Source organism: Choloepus didactylus, chromosome 21, assembly GCF_015220235.1.
Source record: "Choloepus didactylus isolate mChoDid1 chromosome 21, mChoDid1.pri, whole genome shotgun sequence".
Taxonomy (NCBI): domain Eukaryota; kingdom Metazoa; phylum Chordata; class Mammalia; order Pilosa; family Megalonychidae; genus Choloepus; species Choloepus didactylus.
In genome coordinates this window covers 50,148,061-50,156,609 of record NC_051327.1, presented here as the reverse complement: position 1 = coordinate 50,156,609, position 8,549 = coordinate 50,148,061, and positions in this window count along the sequence as shown.

Below are 8,549 nucleotides of genomic sequence, written 5' to 3'. Positions count from 1 at the left end.
TTTTCTATCCCCCCTCCCTTCCCTCAAATGGATTATTCACAGCTCTGGGAAGGCTGCTGCATGTGGTGCAGAAATGAAGAAAGGAGAATCCTTCTTTCTGAATAGTGCAGCTGTCATTGCTCCCATATTCATCTCTTTTTTGCTCCATAGTCATCTCTGTGCCTGGAAGATAAAAAAAAAGATTTGACCTTGCAATTTAAACTTACTGGCTCAAAACAACAACAATAATAACAAAAACATTTAGAAGCCCCATTTCTGTGCATCATTTGTCTTTGGAGTAGTACAGATGTGGCCATTCACAGGCAATTTCCCGCACACTGCAGGAGTCCCTCAGATAACATTTAAAGTCTAGGAGAGTGTGGCCTGCACAGCCCCTTGGAACTAGGAGTTCCAATCTGAGCCCCACTTCTTTAAAAACCTCAACTCTTTGATTCTTCCAGTTTCCAGTCTTTCCTGCTTCCTCCCTTCTACTCACCCCCAAAGAAAACCTCTATACTGCCTCATCACTGTCAGGAGACACATAGCTGGGCTTTTTCCCTTGTCTCTGTCTGGGTCTTAGGCAAGTAGCATTACTATTCTGAATCTCAGCTTTCACATCTCTAAATTGAGTTCATTTAATCCTTACTCTGCCCACTACCCAGGGTTGTAGAAATGATCAAAATGAATTAATAGATGGGAAGGCATTTGAAAGCAATACAACGTTTCAATGACAAAAAGGATGATGATGATAATTATGACATGATGATGATGATCACAGTGGTGGTGATGCTGATCCTGCAGAGCTGATTATGATGAAGATGATGATGGTGATCTTGATGGTGAGCATGATGAAAACTACAAAGCAGAGGTTCCTGACACCCCTTCCAGGACAATATGCCTTTATAGTTTTCCAAGGTGTTCTTCAGGTGAGACTTCTGTTTTACTAACACTGAACACTATGAAGAGGGATAAGGAAAAGTGAAGCACTATTTTCAGAGCCAATCCCAGAAGAAAAGCTATCTACAAATAGCATTGAGTTGGCCGAATTTCAGACATTCAGATGTAAAACCTCCCTATCCAACATCGGAGCCCTTCCCTTACCCTATACACAGACAAGTTCTCCTCCTTTTGGTCTTTCTCTCACTCCATGCTCAAGGTTCTTTTAGATAGAACAAAGTCCCAAGGCTGAGTCACACAGGGCCAAACAGAGATCATCTTGTTCCGAAAGTGGGGATGAAGTTTACAAACTTCCAGATTACGGATTATGTCCTTAGAGCTCTGTCTCTTGATGTTTACATGGGATGCAAAGATGGTTGAGCTTGGGGGAGCACTCACATGTTTCTGGAAATAAACTAGGCTTGAAGGAAATCTCAGGTTCTTTGAGTATCAAATTGGAATGCAGAGAGAGGAATTCAAATGATTTCTAGCTTCTTGAAGGTGTGAGGATGTGTCATTTTTAGACGTGAGAGATCCATGAAACCACTATTTAGAAATGTGAAATATCTTAGATAGCAGGTAATACTAATACATGATCTGTCATCAAGACAAGAATAAAGGCCAAGAATGGGTATGAAGTGTATGTTCACTGACAGAAGGTGAGCAAGACTCTCTAGTGTTCCAGGATCTGGAAAAACAACCCTGCTCTAGAGCCAGCAAGGTTCATTCAGTCTTTTATTCTGAAAAATACACATAGAGTGAGCAAGTGGCAGTTGAAAGGGATATGGGGGAGAGCAAAGCAGATTTGCTTTGAAGGAAGCTCCAGCCTAGTGAGGGAGACAGGATTTACACTGCTACAAGAGTGGATACAGAGGGTGCTCTGGAACCATGCATAAAACATGATGGGGGGAGCAATAACCAACTAAGGAAGAGGATGACCACCAAGTACTTATGACATTCAAGACTATACTCAGCAGCATTTTGCTCTATCTCAAATCATAAGACTCTTCCTATGCTTCAGGGCTAGTCTATAGCACAAAGTGATAGACATTAACAAAATATAAGATACAAAAATATAAGACTGAAGACTATCAGGCAGAAATTTAGGAAATAGAAATATGTATGAGGTACATTGCTATGATGATAGTCTTTTCCCAGAAGGGAAGTAGATGACTCTTTAAGTGACCCTAGCAAAGTCATTAATAGGGAATATAAATCCTTCCAGAGACTACTATCACCTATAGCTTCCTTGGAATTGTCCAGAACCAAGCTAAGGAATGACCCTCTTTTTTTAACTGTCAGCTACTTGTTGACTCATATAACAAGAAGGAAACATCAAACCAATAGAAGTTCATCTAAATGAAACTCTGAACCCTGGCAAGAGTGTGTGGAGCAGGTGCCAGGTCTTTCTGGTTGGAGGCAAGGAAGGGAACCCAAGTGATCAGGAAAGTGATGGGTTCATCACATAGTGACTTCATAAATCTGCAGACAGATCTCCATGCCCCATGCCCACCTCCACATTGGCAATGTGGCTCTGACCCAAGGCAGCAGCACGTAATTAAAATAGTTAAAATTAAAATACACTTACACATTCCCACAATTTAAATTATATTAGAAGATCATGTAAAAGACTTGTCTTCCAACTCAGAGATGCTCAACAAGTCTTATTCCCATGCTTTAGAGATGAGGAATCTGAAGGCATGGGAATTTAAGTGACTTTTTCAAAGTTCTAGAGCAATAAAATGACTGAAGTAAAACCTGCACACAGGTTGCTGAACTGGGGATGGTGGGAGAGAAAGGGCCAGTATGCCCTGCCCTCAATAATAGCAGTAAATGTGGTTTAAAAGGGTATTTTTATAACCACTTCTATAATCATTTCTCTAAGCCCAGGAAAGGTCAGTTTGAACAGCTTTGATCCCATTTAATCATTCTGGGCCACTTAGAAAGAATGATTTTGAAAAAGCAGGATGAGCATTGGCTTTTAGTTGCAGAGAATAATAACCAGTGGGGAAATCATCCATGAGACCATGGGAAAACTAGAGCTAAAACAGCCTGTCATGTTTGGGGATCAGAAAGATCATCACAGCTACTTTCTGACTCTGAGTGGCCCCATAACACCCTATTGTTGTGAACTTGTGGGGCATAATTAGAACTAAATGTGAGACATGGAGCTCATTGAGGTTGACACTTCTCACTCTGGCTGGTTTCAAACATCACAAATCCATTCCCTGACCCCTCAACCAAATGAAAATGAAGATCTACATTCAATCTGAGACCTTTGACCCTGGAAAGGTAGATACTTCTTTCATTAGTCATGTGGCCAAAGAAAATGCTTCTTAGCAGATCTTCTTGATGGGTCCCTTCTCAACAGCTCATTTGCTCTTAGTTTTCTTGCTCTTTACTCTTGTGTTTCAGCACCCATATATTCCATCATCTCTACTGAGAGAAGCCTCGTCTTAGAGAGACTTCAGCTATCCATCCCACATGCATCAGGAACCTGGGTCCAGTGGCATTTCCCCAGGGGAGGCTGTTCTGAGAAAGAGGCAGTGGAAAGCCAGGGAGACTCTTCAGGCTTGCTCTGAAGAGAGAATAAGAAAGTCGATTCAGGAATCTAAGTGCAGGTCAATAGAGTGGAGTGAGAAATCTGGAGTGAAGAAATCTCAGAGTGTACATCTTACATCTTCATTTTATAGATGCAAAATGAGACAACATCTGGTTTTGCTTAAAGTACCATAAAGAGCCAGGCTTCCAACCTGGAACTACTGACTCTTAGTTCAGTGCACTTTCCACTATGTCTTGTGACATTTACTCAGGAGAAAAAAAAATGATAAATTTACTTAAAAATAGCTTTGCCTAACAGATTGTTCTCAGAAATGGGATACTAAGAGGGAAGCTTTCCCAGCATGCAAGGGTTGTGTGTGCTTCATTCTGAATGCGCCCAAGACTTGCCTTATCTGAGTGCAATCCAACCTTTTCCAATGGCATGTCCAAAGATGGAGATTCCTCCTCAGGAGATACTAACCATGCCGGGCTGAAAGGGTTCCACAGTTCTGCAAAAAGCACACCTTGGGATGAACCTAGACCATTCTGTGCCTGGCTAGTGCACATATCTTTCCATTGGTCTTAAGCAACTTTATATCCAATCTGTCAATCAGGACTTGGGGAAGCAGCTATGTCTAAGGAGACAGATGGGGTCTGGGGAAGGCCATTGGGAATCATCTCTATTCAGAATCAACTAAGACACAAGAAAGAAGTTCTAAGTAGTGTCAATTGTTAAAACAAACCATTTATTCCGTTTCTTCACTTGTTTGGAAAACATATTAAACATATATTGAGGAATTATGTACTTATGAGCAAGAAGCCACATTACCTGCCCTCATGAAGATCTAATAAGGAGAAAGATGCCCTTCTGTCTGGAAAGGGGCAAGAGCAGCCGGCCAGTGAGGGAGAATGGATAGTAGTTTCCCAGGGGACATTAAGTTCTGGAATTTGATTAATAAAGGGATCTTGGTTTGCAGAAGATAATGAATTTCTCCTTCCTTTAACTCACAACTTCACATCGCTCCAAGAAGAGTTGATATTAAACTTCTTGAAACTTTCTAATTTTTTTTTTTTTTTTTTTTACCTCTTCCCTGCCTGGTAGAAACACAAAATGTCCTGGGGAAAAAGAGAGTGAGAGAAAGAAATGAGATTAGCTGGAATTACAGGATTAGTCTGGAACCAGGTTGGGAAAATGATATATTATGGTTCTTGACAAGTGGAGAAGCCATCACTTTCTGGCCTTCTTGCCTCTACAGAGGTCCACAGAGGCAAAGAGAGCTAAATACAAAACAGCCTAAGGCTATTCTGTGCTGGGTGGAAGGACATGGTCTCCTGCCACTAAAATATTTAAAGGATCTCCAATCCCCTTGGTAGATGTACCTCTGCCACTTCTTTGTTTGCAACTCACTTTGTGCCTTTGTAACAAAGGATAATTCCCCTCAAATGTGCATGCCTTTAGGGGGTGAGGTTTGTCACCAGTTTGTTTCTAAGATCATGTGAACAGCCTTGGGACCATTACAAATATAAAATAAATGGTAAAAAGAAAAAAAAAAAAAAAGCTGTGTGTGTTCTTTCTGATAACTCATGGAAAAAGAGATATTTAGCAACCACTTTAGTTTCCTTCTATCCCCAGAGGGAAAAAAGCAGATAGTATTCGAGATGATGGCTTCAGATTCTACTGTGGCTTTGACGATCAAATGCAAGGCTTTAGGATGAAGCAGAGGATAGCTTCTTTTCTGTCTGAAAAATGTCTTAGATTTTATCCCAGTGGAGCTACCTATAAAGGGTACCAGGGGAGAGGACCCAGTTCTGGGAATGCTGGGGGAAAGGGCTCTCGAAGTAAGGGCTTTCATTACCCCGGGCATTTGTGGGGGCTCTGCTGAGAGGAGAGAAAAAGCAAGAAATAAAATGGAAACTGTTTATGCCACAGGCAGCAGGCTGAGGACTGAGTCTAAATCATAGACTCACAGACGAATCCCCAAGCCAGGAGGAAGGCCATCATCCATTTATTCTGCTCTGGTGTTCAAGGTAGAGAATGCAGATTGGGGTCTCTGTAAATTTCTGGTTTCTAACCTCAGCTGGGCCCTTGGTTCTGCTATTCATTTCTTTTATTTGTCCCTGGACAGCTTTTTTTCTCAACCCTCTTGGATTTGTTTCAGAGATAGTTCCCTTTTCTCAAGCTTTCTATCCTGCCCTATCTGCTTTGTTGTTTTAGCCAAGAGAGCTGCCTTCATGAAGAAATTTGAGCTTGTCCCCATCTCCTTTCATTGGACTTGCATCCCCTGGTCAATCAAATGGAGACTGATAGTGCCAGTCTCCCAGGATAGTGTGAGAATTAAGGGAGACGATATGCAAAAGGGGCTTAATAGAGAGACTGGCCAAAGAAAGAGCTCAATAAATGCTTGCTATTACCGTAATTATTATAAAATTTAAAAATTACTGGCTATGGAATATATCCTTAATTCCTCCACTCATGTCTCATCATTTCCTACTTTTGCATTGCATCCCTGCTTCTTAACCTCCAAGATTGTATGTTTTATATTTCTCCTGCTCTTCACTCAATATGTATATTTATCAGTAGTCCAAAAAAGACTGTCCTGTCTTTAACTTATGGGAAAAAGAAAAACAAAAACTTTCCTGTAGCACTTTTCAAAAATACCACACAGCACCCCTCCTTCATGGCTAAAGTTTGTATAAGTAGATTCTACAGTCTCTCAATTAATTTCCTCTTTATGCCCCTGCATCCTGGTGTCTGCTCCCATCCCCGTAATGAAACTCTTGATAAGGTCATCAGTGATGTGCCAATTACCAAATGTACAGGCATTTTCAACCCTCGTCTATGTGTTGGACACTGAGGCTAACTTCTGGCTCTGTGAAGCACTCCTGCTTATAACATTCCTCTCTCTGATACTTTCCCACTTCTGTTCCTTTCAAATCTCTCCTTTACAGACCACTCTCCCTTTTTTTCTTGTTTTAATTAATGGTCTGTTGCTGTCCTATGTCCATTTCTCATTTTACATGGATGTTCTAGATGGTCTCTTTAACTCCCGTGGTTCCAAAAATCATTCATAAGCTAACTCCAAAATCTGTATTGTTAATGGCTTTAACTCCTACGACAGATGTCCTTGATAATCAGTTCCTAACTAACAGAAATTTGGCTTTGCTCTGGTATGGGATGGCAATGTGGAAAAGTGAATGCCATTCCCAAACCCAAGGAATGAATTGTAAATTCCCTATTGCCCATAGGCTTGTGATCCACGTTATGGCCAGTAGAGTCTGAGTAGTGAGCAGCTCTGGGCTTTTGAGAAATATAATCATCATATACCCCAAAAAAAGAAAAAAGATAGGGATTCATTTTTCTTACTTCTGAATGTTGCTGTGAGAGGATGACAGATTTAGAACTGTGGCAGTCAGCTCATGACCATGAGGGCAAACATGGCTGACACTGGGGATATCAGAGCAGGGCTGATGAAGAGAGTCTGCCTCTTTGTTAGTATTGTTGATCTCTGTATCATTCAACCCTGCAAACACCTACCTCCAAGCTTCCTATCAAATAAGAGAATAAACATCTCCATTGCTTGAGACACTTTTAATTGCGTATTATATTTTAGCATATGCAAAAATCTTAAATCATAAATCTCATAGTATTCAGGAAAAGAAAGAGAATGCATGGACCAGTAGAGTTCACAACTGGGAAATCTTTATGACCTCATAGTGCTAACTGGCATCCAGAATCAGGCCAGGGTATCTCAAACCTATTTTAATGGAGCAGATTTGGTGTCAGACATACATGGGCCATGCCCTGTTTTTCACAGCACAATCCTTCTTCCCTTCCTTTACCAATAATATCCCTTTGTCACCATAAAAGCCACATCTCATAGTACATCTTCAGATCCGGTATATTTTGAGCACCTCCAAGGTTATATAATTAGAGATTCCCCCAGGCCATTCTGGAATTTTGAAAAGAGCTAACAAATCTCTTTAAACCCGTGGATGACCTTCCACCACAGTGCAGGATCAACACATCTGACATCCCAAGTTACACAAATACTATTAAATACTAATCAGTCTATAAATAACCCTTTCAAGGTAAAGTATCCAAAGGCTCCAACTTGAGTCGGTGATAAATATTCAGGATAGTAATAATTAATATTTCTTGACCAGCATTAATGTAATTAATCACTCATTTGTCCCTGCAATACCTTTGTATTAGTGAGGGTTTTCCAAAGAAATGGAACTGACAGGATATTCATATATATAAGAGATTATAGGAATTGCCTCACATGATAGCGGGGTTTGTAAGTCAGAATTTTGAAGGCAGAGTGCAAGTTGGAAACCCCAAAGAAGGAGAAGTTAAGTTCTCCAGGAGAAGTTGGCTGGCTGACATAGAGGCAGAAATTCTTCATTTTGACTTCTGAAATCCTCAGTTTGGTTCTTAATCTTAATCTATTCCTGTGAGTGTGAATCCATTGTAAATGGAGCTTTTCAAAACATTATTTTTAGTTGAGGTGTGGGCAACTGAATCAGGATGGGTCTTAAGAGGACAGAGAAGGAAGCCATAGGGAGCACCCAGAAGCTGGAAGTCAATGGAACCCCAGAAGAGAAAGGAGAACATGCTGCCATGTGCATTGTCATGTGATGGAAAAGCCAAAGACCAAGGATCACCAACAGCCAAACCAGAACACCACAGTCTTCAGGGAGAAAGCATTCCTTTGCTAATGCCTCAACTTTGCACTTTGGACTTTGTTTGGCTCCAAAACTGTGAACTCCATTGAACTCCAGATTCTTATATCAAACTGCCCTTGACATGTCCATTTGGAGTATAATGGGCATCTCAAACTTATATACATACAGTTTATATGCATTCCAGTTTGTCTAACCCATCCATACTTGTTCCTCCCAATGTTTCTCCATCTAAGTAAATGCCTACTCTGTCTTTCCTAACCAAAAACCTTGTGTTCATCCTTGATCCTCTCTTTCTCTTATACTTTGCATATAATTTAAAAGTAAATATGTCCAGAATTCATCTACTTCTCATCACCTCCACTTAGGGCTGTCAGATTTAGCAAATAATTGCATAAGACATACTTATA